Here is an 18,687-nt window from a genome sequence, read left to right on the forward strand (position 1 = left end):
TGCTAGGAGAGGGAATTTAAAGTGGACACATGTTAGATGCAGGAAAAATCTAGGAATTCACTTCTTGTCTATATCTTTCTTTCTCTTATCCATGGTAAATGGTTGGTTCCAATTTTTTGAGAAAAACTTCTCACTGCTGAGACACCATTCTTCAGCATTTTCTCTTGTATTGAGCAACATTTAAGTTTTATGTAAATAGTTCTCATTTGTTAGGTGATTTTTGAGTCATATATATACATCTTTCATGTATTTTTTTCAAGGAAAATGAATAAAGCACAGTAAAGGGGTTTATATTCATTCTGAATCTTGTCTCTTGTTCATGGATTTGTCATCTTTTCTAGTTTCTGAACAAAGAGCATAAACTAGGTTGCATTTTTTTTTTAAATGTATGTGGTTGAAATGTCTTGCTTTTGGAACAAAGAGCCATGTAATTTGTTGATTTTTATCATAGGGTTTGCAGATTTCATGATGGGATAGTCTAAGTATGAAATTCAATTTTATGCTAATGTCTATTCACAAGGTGAAAGATAGATCAAGGATCTTGATGTAGGAATTATTTCAAAGATTTCTAGAAGATGTATGGTTGTAATTCATTTAATTACCCAATAGATAAGGCACTGATCAAAGATAGGATCATTCAATTTTGTTGCTCATACCTAGGTCTTTCTGATATTCAACATATTAAGTCATCTTTTCCCTTTTATGTTGAAAGTTATTCAAAGTTTAACCCTCGCTTAGCTTACCACTGTCATGAGTCATGTTATTAGCTATTTCATGCTTGTGATTTCTTGGTTAAATGTAGAAGATTTAGGGGTTTCATCTACTATTCTAGATCCTGATTAAGCTCATTGCACTGGTCACATAATTAGATCTTAAGAGGTTCACCCACCTAGGTTTTGCAGAGCCTGAAGTGAAGAAGGAGTGTAGCCTTGTAGTTGGCCTAGGTTCTTGGTGAATTGTGTCCATTATTGGAGATATCTGCCCATAGATGCAATTCTTGCCTTGCATACTTGGTTATTCAAGCTCTGTTAAATCAAGAGCCAACAAAATGGTGACTCTGTTGGGGACAAAGGTTGTAAATTCCTGAATTATGGAGCTGGAAACCTTTGATATATTTTGCATATTCAATTTTGTATGCAAGGTTTTGTGTTCCCCAATAAGATTTATTCTCTTACAGTAGTAGTTCTTAAATTGGATGTAAATTGGGTTGAGAAATGAGTATGCCTTCAATCAGTTCAATTTGGTGTGATTTGTTGTTGTAATTTCAAAGTTAAGAAAGTCATGTTTCAGTTTTGTGTGGAGGTTTCAAATTCAAGATAAATTTGAAAAGGTGTCTTCTATCTACTATTTTTTCAAGTTAGTTTGTGGTATCTTCAAGTTTAATGCAATTCATGTTTCACTTAATGTGAGTGGTGACTCGAAGAGAAAATTTGAAAATGTTGAAACATTCAAAAGGTTGGTAAGATTTGTGATATGTTGGTTCAAATAGTTCAGTAAAAAATTGATGAGATTTTGGGTCTGCTATTGTAAATAGTGGACAGAGAACTTTCAGCCATCTAGATCTTGAGATATTTTTATTTTCATTTATTATCTTTCCATGAAAATTGATTGTTAAAAGGTAGTGTTCTCCATCAAGTGAGTTTCAGCACTCAGAGGAGGAGAATAGTTTGACAAGTTTCATACGCTTCATTGGATTGAGTTTCAACTTGTTGTATTTAAGTTTGTGAAGTGTATTTGAAGAGAGTTATTTGGTAGAAGGTTGTATAGATCTGCTACAAATTGTGAATTTGAGATTTACTATGGGTGAATGAGTTTCAAATCTTTGAAGAATGTCAAGTTTCCTTTCATCTAGTATGCAGCTTGTCAATGAAATTTCTAGATCTATTTCTACTAAGTAGTATATGCCATTAAATTTTAATGGCATTCATGGTTTTCCAAATGTCATTCCTAATGATGTTAGAAATAAATTGCCTAAGTTTAGTGGGAACCATCTTCTTTCATCTAGTCATCATGTTGAGTTATTCAATGATTTGATGGGTGACTATGAGATTGCTCAGGAGGATTCACACATGAAGTTATTTGTTCAAACTTTGGAAGGTGATGCTAGAGACTAGTTTCCTTTTCTACTAGCATGTTCTATTTCATCTTGGAGTGAGTTGCATTCAGCCTTCATGGAGCAATTTGGAGAAAGGGTAAGCATATTTGATTCATATGGTAAATTTTTAAGGATTAATATTGAGAGTAATAAATTAGTTCCTAAATTTAATATTAGATTTGAAAAAGTTTTAATGAAATTCCTAAAAGTTATAAGCCAGATGATCAAGTGTGTCTAGTTTTTTATCTTGATGCATTTGATAAGAAAATGAGTTATCAGTTAAGAGATAAGGAACTTGAGACTCTACATCAAGCATTCATGATGGCAATAGAGATTGAGAATAACATAAAATATGGCTTAACTAGGAGTCACTTCTCTAGGAATATTTGCAAGCAAGATGAGGTTCAAAGGAAGAATCAATATCATAAAGAATGTTTAATTTCAGATCATCAAATAGATACTATTGTTGTTGTAAATGGTTTGGCTGAAAATTTAGAAGTAACAACATGTGAAGATAATGTCTCTTTGTTGCAAAGAAAAAATGATTCTATTCTTGCTAAATTGAATACATATGTTGGTAATATTATAGCAGTAGAGGATAGAGTTAGTTCACTTGATGAGTTGTACATACAAGATGTAAGTTCCATCATTCCTTCTTCTATTGGTGATTTTCTTTATGATGATAACATAACTGATCATGAAGCTGAAGGATGTTCATCTCAGTATGAGGATGAAGAAGCTGAAATTTATGTAACAAGTGATGAAGATAAAGTTGTTGATTTAATGTATTATGAAGAAGCATCATGTGAACTTAATGGTGATAGTTTTTACTCAAGTCAAGAAGAGGATAGTGTTAGTATATTTTTTTCCTCATGTGAGACAAATGAAAATTAGGAAGAAGAAAGAAGTGATAGAAGTAAGTACTCTTATGAAAGTAAAGGTATGAGTACTATTTATATATCTGAAAATGAAGTTCCATTTTAGAATTATGCAAATCAGCTTGAGGTTGAAAGTTGTGAAGAAGAGTTGTCTATACAATATGAGGATAAAGATGTTGTTTATAAGGACAGACGACCTAATTGCGTAGATGAATATCTTGAAGATATATGCAGTAGTAATCAGCAATATGCAAATGATTCTAAGATTAATGCATCAGCACCTATTGATAGAATGAAAGATGATTGATTTGCAAGATGTTTGAATTATCTTAATGAAGACAATGCAAGTAATGTTGACTTATATTCTACATGTTTCATTGATAGAGTTGATGGTGTGTCTTCATGTGATGATTTTGATTTTTCTTCTTCATATGTTGAAAATGTCCATGACAGGGATGTTAGAAATGGTTTTAAAGTTTTCACTAATCTATTATATGGTGAGGAGTTTGATGTTGATCAGCACATTGCTTGTCATAATGTCTACAAGGGAGCTTTGCATGGAATTATTAACTCACTTTTTGAAGAGCACATGAAAGGTTCAAATTTAGTTGAGAATGAGGTTAATGATGATACATTGTCTTGTTGTTGTAAGAAATCAGATTATTCTTCTTCCAGATGTGATAGTGAAAGTATTGATGAGATTGCATCTTATGAGATTGATAACAAGGTGTTTGGCAAATTTATTTTTGAAAATCAGCATGCACCTTGTAATGAGTTTTATGATGGACACTCCAATGCAATGACTAATCTATTTTTTGATTCTAAAGAACCATTTGAGGATCCTGGATTAGTTTTAGATTATGACATTGATGTTATATGTGAATATAAATCTAATTAATCATTTGAAAACTAGCCAGTAACATTTGAGGAGATGCAAAGTCAAGGTATGAGTGATATATATAACTCATTTGATGAAGTTGAGTATAAGGACTTTGTATTTCCATTTGATGATGTTCATGAATTAGTTTATAAAGATTAGTTTAAGTTTGATGTTGATGTTCATGAGCATGTTGATGTTCCTTTTCATAGTGAGCAAGAGATTGAAGTTATGCCAAGTTTTTACATGCACTATGAAAGTAATGGTGATGATTTTGTTTTAGCAATTGAAGAAACTCACAATACTAATATAATTGGTGAAACTAATAGAAATAGTATTTCTAGCTTACGTCATGAAAGTTCAGATGAAAATCAAATTTATGACAGAGCTAAGAAGTTTTGTTGAAGTTTGGTGGCCTAGGGTCATCGCTTGTACATAGTAGGAGTAGTTGTTTCCCTGCTTTCAATAAAGTTGTTTAAGAGAGAAGTTTTTTGTTGTTTTAGGAATAGTTTTCTTCTTCCAGAGATCTGAATCCTTACCATGCCTACAAGGGACATGCATCCCTAGATAGATCCACTATTGGCACTCAAAATTGAAGCCCCAATTTTGAGTACCATTGAGAAAATTAAGCCCTATAAATGCTTTTAATACATATGTACCCGATTGAGCTTGTGATTCCCAAGAGGTGTTTAATGTTTCTAACACCTTACATTTAGTGCATCTATGTGTTTCATGAAGTTAAACTGCCATTCTAAGTCATTCCATGAAGTCCCATTTTGAGCATTTGTCAATTGTACATTTTTGCCCAAGTGTCAAACAGTGACAGGAGGCTATGTTTGTAATTGAATATCTCAAACACAGTAATGTTTTATGACTCACCGCTTTGAAAATGTCTAGTGTCCATACTAGAGAGCCTATGTTTTATATTTTGAGTCATTTAGAATTTGTTTGACTAGGTTTTGAATCTCTTAAAGTTGGTCATTTATTGATGTCATGCTGATGTGAATTGTTCTAAATTTTGGAAGGCCCTATTTGACCTGTTATAACTTTGACCTAGTTGACCAAAATGATGAAAGTCCTTTTGTGTTGCATGCTAGTGGTTAGAGACATGTTATGTTTCAAGTTTGAGCTTATGAAAAATCCATTTGATCAGTTTTCAAATGCAATTTCTAACTTTTTACTAGTGCCAATAGATGTAGATTTGTTAATACCCTTGTTCATGATGTCATATCTCTGAACCCATGATAGATAAGATTGAATAGATTGTACCACTATGTCCTACTCTAAAAATACTTTGAGTGTGCCAATTTTCAAGTTTTGATGAATCCGCCTGCACACTTTCCCAAGTCGATTCCATTTGCAAAAAGTGTTTTTTTGTCAATGTTTCCAGTTTGCAAATTCTGAGTAACCCACTTCAACCGCACACCATTTTTGCCCAATTATTCATCATGATCCCAAATCACATATTTATATTTTCCTCATGTCAATGAACCAACGCCCCAATTTTTGTTTCCCCAATTATCAATTTACTCAATTTTCAAAGCCAAATTCGAACAAGATTTATTGTTTTCTGAGATGTTTTTGTCCAGGCAGTTCTAAGAGGGCAACTTTGGAGGTCGATATTTTTTGATTGATAATTTTTCATGAGACAAGATTTGATTGGGTAAAAGTGTGTGGAACAGAGAATTAGTGTTTCTAATTTTAGAGCCCAGTCAGATGTTCAAGTCAATTTTTAAGGCGAGCCGACAAGCCCTATTAGCAGAAAGTCACGGTTTGCAGATTAGTGATAAAATGAGTTTTAATGATGTTTCAGTGATGGATTTTGATTCAAATCTATATCAGATGACTTATGGACCAATTTGACAATTTGGTTGTCCGAAAACAAAAAAAAAAATAGCCAGACCCACTTTGGGGCCCAACTAAATTCATCAAATTTGTGACAACTAGTAAGGATTTGGTATGTTTTGAGAAGAGTGGTCATAATGATTCTAGTTATTATAAACTTTTAGTGTATGGATATTTTTTGGCGGGACCAAATAGATCTATGAAGGCATACACTTGATGAAATCAATTGGATATGCACAATTTTCATAGAGGGAGGCATTGAATATGCCATGAAGACTTGTATGTTTCACATTATTGGGCGCATTTTTTCTTTTACCTCCTATTTGAAATGTGAATGACACCCATTGTGATAAGTAAAGATAAATTGATATGCATGACACCTTTTTCATATAAATCTCAAATGGCTTGTGATCCATCATTTGTGGGCTAAAATTGATAATGGGAGTCAGAACCCCTCTCAAGGGCTCAACAAATATTTCTTTCACTTTATTCTTTGCATCCTAATTGTGCAAAAGAGGAAGATGTAAAATATTAGAAGTTTAGGCTCTATTCTTCCATAACTCTTCTATGAATAATTTGATTTTGTGAGAGTTTATTATAAATTTGGCAAAATCACTCGCTTACTCTTCATTTACACTTCAAATATGAATATCCACTTATTGAAAATCTACCAATCCTCTTTATAATAAGTAAAAAGAAGTATAAAATTTAATTGATAAAAACTTCAAGCCAAGGTGGCAAATTAGAAGCAAAGAATTTGATCAGAGAGAATAGCAATAACAAGGCAAATGACAAGTTGGTTAAATTATCTAAAGTCTCTAATTCTTGGGAACCTAAAGTTTCTTCAAATGGTTTGAGTCCTAAATTCATCACACTGGCCTTGTGTCTAAGTGCTTTGGCGAGTTTGGTAGATATATTTGAAGATGAAAATGCTGGCATAACTATTGAAAATTTTTGACTAAGTGTTGAATGAAGTAGTTTCAGTATTTAGAATAACATTTGTCCCAACTTTCTAAAATTGTAAACAAGAAGGAATACACCATTTGGGAAGGTGTAAATAACACCATTTGGATTTGTTTTCCCTTCATTTTCTAGTTAGGAGAATGCAACATATAAATAGAGGAAGTCCATGAGCAGACATGTGATTACCATAGGGAATAAGATATAGGGGAGATGCTAATATAGTAGAGAGCTTCAGCATCCAAAGGATGACCATCGTATATGTTGGAAGAATCTCACATACATTTAAGTAAGATGACGGCTTGCAAGGAGAGGGGCAGGTCCGCGTGGGGCGGACAAGAGAAGAACACCCAATGCAAAGGACCTAATTTTCAAATTTAACAAACTTGTAGAGACTCCTTGAGCTTGAGGATACTGATAGCATCAACATTCTTCTCATCCTAATCAGTGAGATCTCAAACATTGTTCTCATTTTCAATAAAATCATGCACCATAATCGTAAGATCATTCTCATTCTCCTAGCTGCTACATTTCTTGTTACCATGATTCGAGACTCCTCTGATTCTCTCCCAATTGCATTGAGAAATCGAGATACCTAAGACTACAATGGAACTCTATAGGCCGCATTATGCCTCAATTTACCACCAGGAAAAATTTGTCATGAAGAGGAACACGATGTGGAAAAGTTGCTGAAGAAGAACATAGCAGAGCGGGGTTATAAGGTTTTATCCCACATTAGGGAAGAAATGGCTTTTTTATGTCTTTAAATACTAAACCACATAATAAGAAGAGTTTCTTAAGACATTGCCTTTTGAAAAGGGAGCGCTCATGCATATGGGGCCCATGGATGGATAGTTGGATCTGATAATGCAATAATTTTAAATGAACGTGCTCACTTGGTGATGTCGCAAGATCAAGGCAGAGGCATCCGATGATGACATGTGTCCAGATTGAGTGGTTGGCACATTCCTACAAAATGGAGTTGCACAAGGTTTAAAGAATGTGGGCAAGCACTCAAGCACCATGTGGTAGTGGGCCCAAGCCAATGGTGATGAGGGTGGTCTAGTTAGCAAGGTGATTGGGCGATGATGGAGCAATCAAGTAGCCAATCAAAAGTTGTCACGTGTCAATTTTTGGAAGACTAGTCTAATGGTACCATGTGGCACTTGGTGGTAGCTAACTATGTAGAGATTGAGAAATTAGAGTTCAACACATGTCAAAAATTCAAAGCATGGGTTGACCTCGAGATCCAAGGATGAGGGAAAATTTGAAAATGGTAAAAAATTATTTTTTTATTATTTTCTTAACAAAATGCATGTGCAAAGATGTTTTAAATTGAAAGTGGTTTATTCTAAAGTTGGTACTATAGAATTTTTTGAAAAATTAAGAGTGCAGACAAAGTTTTATAACAAGGGGTAATTTTCAAATTGAGATTTAGGGGGTTTCTGAGAGGCAAATATAGCAATATTATATATTGCTAAAATTGGGAGAAGAAAAACTTTCTAATTATGAGGTTAATTTTTTGCACAAGTGCTCACTGGTTTGAGTTATAGCCAGAAACGTAAAATTTGGGCCTTCTTAGTGAAATGAGCTAAAATTGAAAATGTAGTTACAAGCATGGTAAAAACACTTTGTAAAAGGTCTATTGGATTAATTTTTAGGATATTAGGCCATTCTAGTATAATTTGGCTCCAATCTTTAGTTAGAAAGAAAAAATGATCAAGGATTTGATATACAGTTGCAGAGAGAGATTAGAGAGATTCTTTTCACTACTAGGAGAGGGAATTTCAAGTGGACACATGTCAAATATAGGATAGATTTGAGAATTCACTTCTTGTCTATATCTTTCTTTCTCTCATCCATGGTAAAGGGTTGGTTCCAATTTTCTGAGAAAAACTTCTCTCTACTAAGACACCATTCTTCAGTATTTTCTCTTGTATTGAGCAACATTTAAGTTTTATGTAGATAGTTCTCATTTGTTAAATGATTTCTGAGTCATTTCTGTACATCTTTCATGTATTTTTTTCAAGCAAAATGAATAAAGCACAGCAAAGGGGTTTATATTCATTCTAAATCTTGTCTCATGTTCATGGATTTGTCATCTTTTCTAGTTTCTGAACAAAGAGCATAAACGAGGTTTCATTTTTTTTTAAATATATGTGGTTGAAATGTCTTGCTTGTGGAACAAAAAGCCATGTAATTTGTTGATGTTTATCATAGGGTTTGCAGATTTCATGATGGGATAGTCTGAATATGAGATTCAATTTGATGCAGATGTCTATTCACAAGGTGAAAGATAGATCAAGGATCTTGATGTAGGAATTATGTCAAAGATTTCCAAAAGATGTATGGTTGTAATTCATTTAATTTCCCAATAGATAATGCACTAATCAAAGATAAGACATTCAATTTTGTTTCTCATACCTTGGTCTTGCTGATATTCAACATATTAAATCATATTTTCCCTTTTATGTTGAAAGTTATTCAAAGTTTAACCCTCACTTAGCTTACCAATGTCATGAATCATGTTATTAGCTATTTCATGCTTGTGATTTCTTAGTTAAGTATAGAAGATTTAGGGGTTTCATCTGCTATTCTAGATCCTAATTATGCCCATTGCACTGGTCACATAATTAGATCTTAAGAGGTTCACCCACTTAGGTTTTGCAAAGCCTGAAGTGAAGAAGGAGTGTAGCCTTATAGTTGGCCCATGTTCTTGGTGAATTGTGTCTATTATTGGAGATAGCTGCCCATAGATGCAATTCTTGCCTTGCATACTTGGTTATTCAAACTCAGTTAAATCAAAAGCCAAAAAGTGTCTTGCATGATTTATTGCTATAACACGTAGTGATGTCTCATTTTCATCACTCATCCTCATAATGTCTAACTATTCAATATGGCCTCTGATGGGATCATTTCTATAGGATATAGTGATAAACTCTCTTTTGTGTATTGTGAGCTCAATTTTCACATTGCTATGACCTATGTGGATAACTTCATCATCCATTGATATAACTAAGTTTTGCTCGTTCGATTTTCCAATGATCATTGAAGATTGTGGTGATGGAAATTTCTTTTCTCATTGTTGTAACAAAGTTTCATCTTCTATTCTTAGCGATAATCTTGATTACTATAACCTATGGTGATGACTTCATTAATCATACATTCCTCATTGCTCATTTCTATAAAAAAGTTTCATCTCTTGCACTTGGCGATGAGCTTGATTTCTATGACCTATAGAAATAACTTTATTGATCTTCCATTCCTCATCACTCATCATTGTAACCAATTTTCATCTCCTTTATCTTTGTGACTTATGGCGATAGATATTTATTGATGCAAGAAAATATAATATGATAGCAATCTATGTATTTGGTGTTCATTCATTCATTATTGACCTTTCAACTACTTCATGGTGTACATCTTCATGTAGAGCATCATCTATTGATCTGAGCTTAGGTGGACGCTCAAGATGAATTGTCAAACTAGGCCCATCCTTTATAAGCCTAGGAAATCTATGGCTCTCATCACATAGTGAAAATTACACGATGAACATCTTCCTTCATGGAGATACAAGCACCATCAAATCTACAGAATCTTTAGCTTCACACTTAGAGCACTTTGAGTTATATCTTAAAATCATATCCATCAATTTTCATCCCATCTAATGGCTTGGACTTAATCTCCAAGGGAAATTGACTTTTCAACTAGTGACATGGACCTCTAGATGTGTTTTCCATCATTGATTTGATTTCAACCTTTGTTCTAGCCACCTTTGTCCAAATCATTCACGATTAAACTATATACCAATGTGAATCTTTGTCTCCAACATTCTTTAGAATATAGAATAATGGATCAACAAAAATTATAGACCTCTTCTGATTAGGGAAAGCTTGACTCCACCCAAACCCTAATCACCTAGCCACTTGAATAATCACGTGCTTACATGATTTCCTGCCTAGTTTTCTTGATGGGTAGATGAGAAGATCTTTCTAGAGGTAATCTAGACTCAGACTTAAGACATGTCATTGACTTGACTAAAAACTTAAAGAAAAATAGGATGGAACTAAAAACTTGGCAACAGTTATCTCTAATTGGGGATTTTAAGCATGACAATGCTTAAAAAGAAACTAGAATCTCTAGTTCCACAAAACAAAGATGTCAACTTAAGAAGAAAAGTGAAAACTAATCTAGGAAAGCAACAATGACTATCTAAGAAAGTGAGAAACTTGTTAGAGTAATTATTTGTTCTAACTTATTAATTAAATCACTTTGATTTAATTAATTAAGTTGCCTATTACTCTAGTTTGCTTAAGCTATCTTGTAGGTGCATATAATTAATATTTTATTAATTATATTGTGCAACCCTAGCTTTTTTAGGCTTTAGTTTCCCTTTTCGGGTTTCGTGATTCCTTTATAAGGATTCACCTCTTTGTATTTTATTCATTCACTTATTGGATTATATGAGATATTTTTCTTTGCATGTCCATAAGATGGATCTGGCTTTTCGGCCTCCATGATTTTTCCTTGCCTTTGTTCTTTGCTTCATCCATGTGACAGGGTTATGCATGCAGGTGTTCTTGGGAGATTATTTTTTCACCTAATCTAACATGGTATCAGAGCTAGCTTGTTGCTCGCTATTCATGGTTTGTTGAAGCGTTTCAGAAGCTGCATTTTTTAGGAGCAGTGGGAGGTCGTACGGACAACTTTTTTGCACTTATTGCAAAAAAAAAAAAAAATTGGGGCAATTTGGGCTCATACGAATGCTTCCATTGGATCCGAAAGGCCATTTGCAATCAGAATCCATATAAAAAGTGACCATTTTGGACACCGTTGGTCTGGGAGGCAAAAAAATTTGTCTAATAGGGCTGTACGACCCCCCTACACACGTTTTGAGGCATCAAAAATCAAAAAAAAAATTGTAAAAAAAAAATTTGCGGCTTTTTTAGCCACCGCAGTTAATAAACCAGAGCGGAGCTGCTAGCGGTCACCGCTAGCGGCAACCACTGGCGGCAACCGCTGGCAGTCTGCCAGCGGCCCGCAGCAGCTCCATCGACGCTTCCCACCATGGCCCCACCGTAGCTCTGCCCCGCGATGGCCCTCCACCCTCCCGCCGCCCAGCTACTGCTCCGTGGGCGGTGGATTCTTTTATAATGTTTTTATTTTTATTTTTTTTTAATTAAAAAATAATAATTTTTCTTGCATTCCGAAGGCCCCGGAGGTTTTTTCTCTGTAACTTGAGCATACAGACGTATTTTTTCGATCCAAAAAATGCGTCAAAATTTTGGTTCTAAGATGGAGATGCTGGTATAGGAGTTTTTGGGTTTTGATGTAGTTTGGTTGCCTGTTTTGGCAGTCAAAGCTAGATGTTCTATTTTGCACTCTAGGAGGCGTATCTTGAGCTTTCGATCTCCAATTTTGGACTTCTTTATATCGCTAGAAAGCTCTTTCTATGATCTTTACAGTGATGCTGGTTGTTATCCTAGATTCTTTTCTAGGCACATCCTATTTAGTCTTTTGCATTTTAGCATTCTGGTGGATATCCTGTTTGTTTTAGGTCCGGAGATCAATTTTGTTGCTTCAGTTGCTTCGTTTTGGGCTTTACCTTCTGTTGTTTCAGCCTTATGTTTTTTTGATCATTTTTTATATTCATTGTAAGCATCTTTATGCAACGCACTGAGATAAAGTGCCACTCTTGCAATTCGAGATCTTTTTCATCATTTTGATTCATTGTACTCGCACTATTTTATAAAGTGGCATGGGGGGGATAGTTGTTCGCCACTTATAGGCCCTCTTTCTCTATTTTTCTCATGCAGTGTCGATGACACATGCCTTTATTTGTGTTTGTATCTCACTCTCGATGTGTTTAGCTCCTGTGTTGTAGGAGATTTTTGGCCCATCTTTTCAGCTACCTGTCACCTCACCTACCTTAAGGGGAGGTTATATTGTTGTTCTATGCTTCTTTGGTTGATGGTTTGTGCCTTCTATTTCCATGGAGGTTCCTTTGGTTGATGGTTCGTGCCTTCTATTTCCATGGAGGTTCTACAGATCAGCATTTTGACAGAGTTTTGTGGTTCTTCATGCTTCAATGATTCTCTTCTGATCTCTTTGTTCCTTCTTCTAGAACATTCTTTGCTACTTCTTTTTGGAGTAGGGTTTTTCCCATGTGGTTTTCTCTATTTCTCCACTTTATAGAGATTTTTTTGTGATTGGGTACCTAATCAGGCCTTGTTGTCGGGACCCAATTCTTCTTTCATAGTTGTGCTAGGTTAGCTTCCTCCCAAGCTTCGTTTAAGGGGGGGTGTTAGAGTAATTATTTGTTCTAACTTATTAATTAAATCACTTTGATTTAATTAATTAAGTTTCCTATTACTCTAGTTTGATTAAGTTATCTTGTAGGTGCATATAATTAATATTTTATTAATTATATTGTGCAACCCTAGCTTTTTTAGGCTTTAGTTTCCCTTTTTGGGTATCGTGATTCCTTTATAAGGATTCACCTCTTTGTATTTTATTCATTCACTTATTAGATTATATGAGATATTTCTCTTTGCATGTCCATAAGATGGATCTAGCTTTTTGGCCTCCATGATTTTTCCTTGCCTCTGTTCTTTGCTTCATCCATGTGACAGGGTTATGCATGCAGGTGTTCTTGGGAGATTAGTTTTTCACCTAATCTAACAAAACTAAGACAAAGAAAACTACATAAATGGAAAACCTACCTAAGTAGCCATTATGTAGGGGTTACCTACTTTCAATTTTTCATTTGGTATAACTTCAAATCCTGCCCATTATAAGAGCATGGCAAGGATTCTCCAGTAGGATATGCCAACTTTAAAGATTTGTTTTGGTTCACTTGCATGATTTGAAATGGTGCTTTCCACAAAGATTGAAATTTGAAGTGCATCCCTCTTGGTTCATGCCTCCTATCCTATAGTAGGACCAAATCACCTTCCATGAATTTCTGTTAGGAACCTGTGTGTTCCTTCTGTTTATTTTGTTACAGTAGAGTTGTTGGACGCATATGCTTTGTAAGTCGTCCCGTGAGTTTATTTTATTATCCCACATGCATAGGTAGTATTACTTTTCTAGATCGTACCCAGTATATAAGAATAGGTTGAGGCCCTTGATGGGCACGGACGAATTTATTGTATTGAGCTTGCTCAAAGGAGGTTACCCCCTCGAAGTGGCCTGCGATCAGTAGATTTATTCTGAGTTCTGCTATCACTTTGTATTCTGTTATTTCGAGCATTCTCACGATATTGCTATAAGGAGGTTCTTCTCAATTTCATTCCTCTTGCCCTTTTATCAAATAAATTCTTGACTCTTCTTTGGTGTTCAGTGACTCTATCTACCATTTCTTCTTTCTCTTCTTCCATTTTGGTGAGATACAAAATTCTCTTTTCCAATCCATCTATGAATATGCCATCTTCAATCACATTCTTCAACTTACAAGTAGCAAGCTCTAGAGGCAATGGAAAGCTAGCTTCTACTCCATAAACTAACTAAAAAGGTGAGATACCAATGGCTCTTTTAGGTATAGTTCTATCTTCCCATAAAGAATTGTGTATCTTCTTGTGCCAACTTTTTTGATTATCTAAGACCAATTTCTTCAAGATATTAATAAAATTCTTATTGCTAGATTTAGCCTACCCATTTATTATGAGGAAAATAATTAGAGGAATGACCAACTTAGATACCATTATCATAACAAAACTCAACAATCTATAAGGAAGAAAAAAAGATGCATTTTCTATTATCAATTTCATAGGAACTCCAAATATGACCAATATATGTGCTTTGAGAAACTAACATACCACCTCTGATGAGGTCTTCTTCATAGGTTTTGCTTCCACCCATTTACTAAAATAATTTGTGGTAGTTATAATAAAAGAATTTCCTTGAGTAGAAGGAGGATTTATTGGGCGTATAAAATCCAAACCCCATTGATGAAAAGGAGCTTCAATCACCATTTGACTAAGAGGCAAGGCAGCTAGCTAAGATTTACCAATAAACATCCTACATTTCTCAAAATTGGAAACCCATTAATATGTATTCTTAAACATACTAGACCAATAGTTTCATTGCCTTAAGATTTTTTAATGTTGTGACAGTAGAAGAGAAGTTTCCTCCACATGCTTCATTATGAAAAGACTTTAAGATTCTTCTTGCTGCTCCTTAGCAACACATCTTAGAAATGTACCATCAATAGCTCTCTTATACAAAACATCATCATGAATTACATACTTTAAGGCCTTTTTTCTCTCCTTTTCTTAGCACTTAATCCATTAGGACACTTACCATAGGTCAAAAATTATGCAATATTTGAAAATCAAGGATCTTGAAGACTTACCATAAAAAAAATTGGAGTGTCTTCCTCTTCAACTTGTTGATCTTCTATCAAGGCTTCACAACATGCATTTCCTCTCACAAGTTTAGTTGGCTTGATCTCTATGTCATACTCTTGGATCTTTACAAGCTCCTATATTATTTCAGCCAACATGTTGTTTTGTCAAAATGATTTTCACTATAGGATCTAGCACATGTATCACTGAATGAGAATGCAAATTATAAAACCTAAAATTCTTGAGAGCTCTCACTACTACATATGCACCGTTCTCCATTTGTGAGTATCTCATTTCTTGATTCTTCAATGGCATACTCATGAAAGCAATTGGGGCTTGTATTCCTTCTTTATTTTCTTGCATCAATATGGTTGACATGTTATGCTCTGATGCATAACAATATATGATGAAATCCTTAGCATAGTTTGGATGAACAAGGACAGGGGTTTTGGCAATAGCACCTTTGATTTCTTTAAAAGGTTTTTTTCCAATATCACTCCATTTGAAAGCTTTATTACCCTTCATCATCTATATTATACACCTAACTATCTCAAAGAAATAAGGCACAAACCTTCTTAAGAAATTTACCTTGCCAAAGAAATACTTTACTCTAGTTTTTCTCAATGGCAGACTTAATGGTTGAATGGCTTTAACTCTATTTGGATCAATCTTCACACCTTCTTGAGAGACAATGTGACCAAGCAGTTTACCTTTTGTTACACAAAATATAGATTTCTTTGGATTCAATGAGACACCATGATCTCTACACCTTTGTAACACTCTTTCTAAGTCCTTGATGTGATCTTCCCTTTTCTTGGAGAAGACTATCAAATCATCTAGGTACACAATAATGATTTTATCCTTCAAATCACCAAAAGCCATCTTCATTGCACATTGAAATGCTGCACTTGCATTAATCAAACCAAAAGGCATCATGTTATATGAAAAGGTACCCAACGGTGTGGTGAATGTTGTCTTGAACTAATCTACCTCATCTACTTGTATCCGGTTATACCCTAAGAATCCATCTAACATAGACATCATCTCCAACCCTACAAAAGTCTGTAAGAGATTATCCATGTTGGGAAGTGCAAAGTTATCTTTGAGAGAACCCTGATTTAGATTTCTAAAATCCACAAAAATCCTTATCTCTCCATTTTTCTTTCTCAATGGCACAATGTTAGCTACCCAAGTAGAGTGATGAATAGGATATATGATCTTAGCCTTCAGCATTTTATCAATCTCTTTAAAGATTGCTTCTTCAACTATAGGATTGCAGTTTCTTCGTTTCTATCTAAATGGTGTTACAACAGGTTTAAGGGGAATTTCATGCTTGAATTTCCCATCCATAAATTTTTTTAGATCTTCATAGCTCCAAGAAAATAAATCTTGATATTCAATGAGTAACTTCATGACTTTTACCCTCTCCTCTTATGTGCAACACTTCCCTATGTTTATCATATTTGGACTAATTTTTGTCCCTATATTTATTAAATCATACTCACCACAAGTTTTTCCTTCCTTGACTCTTTCTCTCTTAATGTATGAATCATGCCTATCAAAGAGCTCTTCCAAAGAGATAAGATGAGATAGAATCTTATTACCTTACAATTGGATCCTATGTGGCCCTAGTTTCCTTTTTCCATCTGTCAATGGATCACTACTTGAATGAGTATTTCCTTCAAAATAAAAGCCTACAAAAGGTTTTTCCCCTTCAATGAATTGTTGTATGTGCTTTTAATCATCAAACACCTGCCAAGAATCTTCATTATCAAGTACATTAGGCCTAAATAGAACTACCACTTTATAGATTTGATCTTTGAAGTCAAGATGTGGTAGGATCAAAGATGCACAGACTGCCAAAGAATTAGCTCTTGAATTCAGACCCCTTCGTACTATTATAATTGAGAAAGCATCCAAATCTTCAATCTCATCCCACACCTTATTACGATAGTTTTTCAATCTTTGGTTCTTTATTGTATATTGGTTCTTCATTTTCCTTACCACCAATCCTACATCTCCTTGAACTTTGAGAATCTTGATCTCTATTTTCTTTGTTGCAATTATGCCAAGGAGAAGAGCTTTATACTCTGAATTATTGTTGGTATTCTTGAAATCTAACTTGTATGCCAAACAAGTTGTTTCTCCACTGGGTAATGTCAAAACCACTCTTGCACTTGAACTAGCATTGGTACAGCTACCATCAAATTATAAGGTCTACAATTTCTCACCATTAGTCTACTATGATTCTTCTTCAATATTAGGGGTATTAGAGAATAGCATATAGTTTCCAAACAACATTTACTCATATAACATTTGGGACCTAGGATCATTTGATTTTAGAAAAATGAACTTTTCTTTTTCTTTTGGTTCTAATTTCACCATTTTGTCTCCAACTTGGATGATGTCATAGGAGCAATCAAATTTAATTTCTCCACCCATGTCCTTGCAAAAACTTCTACTTAGGATCATTCCATAACTTGTAGGGACGTCTACCACTAGGATGGTGATTTTAAGTCTCTTGGAAGGATAGGTTGTTGGCAACATGAATGTTGATGATACTTCCATGGGGGAGTATTGTAGAAACATGATTAGATCATTATCATGATGATATGTTACATTCGTGACTATGTTTTTCATTGATGTCAACATAGCAATTTTATGTAGTATTTGACTAGAAGGACAACGGAAAGATCAAGTTGGTATGGATAGATCATTGAGTACTTTCACTAGCGAGGTTAAAGGGAGATACTACTAAGTTTCTAGCATATGCATCTAACCTCAAAAGAAAAATATATTAAGTCTAAAAAAAGTTATGCAAGTTTTGGTGAAGACTATTCTGAGATAGAGTTTACAAAAGCATGTTCTGGTAAACTTGTTATATCTCTTAGTAGAGTTGTTATTTTGAGAAGGATAAAGGCATATAGAAGACATATTTTTGATGATGTGACTAAGCTAGAGCATCATAATATTACATTTATGAAAAGTTATTCAAGTTACAAGTTGACTAATTTGTGTTATCACTAAGTGTAACATGTTCTTAATGAGGTCCTATAATAATTAATTAAGAAGGTGTAATAGTCGCCTTAGAAAATTGTTTTATGGATTCACTATAAAGGAAAGACATTTTTCTTTGATTGTATATGATTTGTATGAATGATTAAAAGAAGCAAAAAGATCAAAAAAGTGAAGATAAGCATAGAAAAGTTAAGTTGGAGAAAAAATTGTTACCGAGGTTTTATTTAGTGATTTGAAGTTTGATACTTGGATTTGAGGTTTGTGACCTAGTCTACAAGTTCTGACAGTGATTGGTCCAGTTGATAGGATAGAGGAAAGAGGTTAAAGCATAGTACAAACAATTGTTCTTCAAGGAATAGTTGAGGGATTAGTTGAACAGTGAGTTCAGTGGTCTTGCCCCAAAAGTTGTTTGGATAGTAGGTCCTTCTATCTTCTACAACTCCTAATAGGGTTGGCACAACTCCTAATAGGGTTGGAATCTCCTAATAGGGATTCAAAGTCTCCTAACAGGGACTCTTATGTATTGAATGTGTTTATAGACTCCTAACAGGGTCCATCCTCTAACAAGGAATGTGTGTGTGTGTGTGTGTGTGTGTGTGTGTGTGTGTGTGTGTGTGTGTGTGTGTGTGTGTGTGTGTGTGTGTGTGTGTCAGTATATCTTTGTCGGTA

The sequence above is a fragment of the Cupressus sempervirens genome, chromosome 11 (assembly GCF_028749045.1).
Source record: "Cupressus sempervirens isolate cs-2001-9-10 chromosome 11, ASM2874904v1, whole genome shotgun sequence".
Lineage (NCBI taxonomy): Eukaryota > Viridiplantae > Streptophyta > Pinopsida > Cupressales > Cupressaceae > Cupressus > Cupressus sempervirens.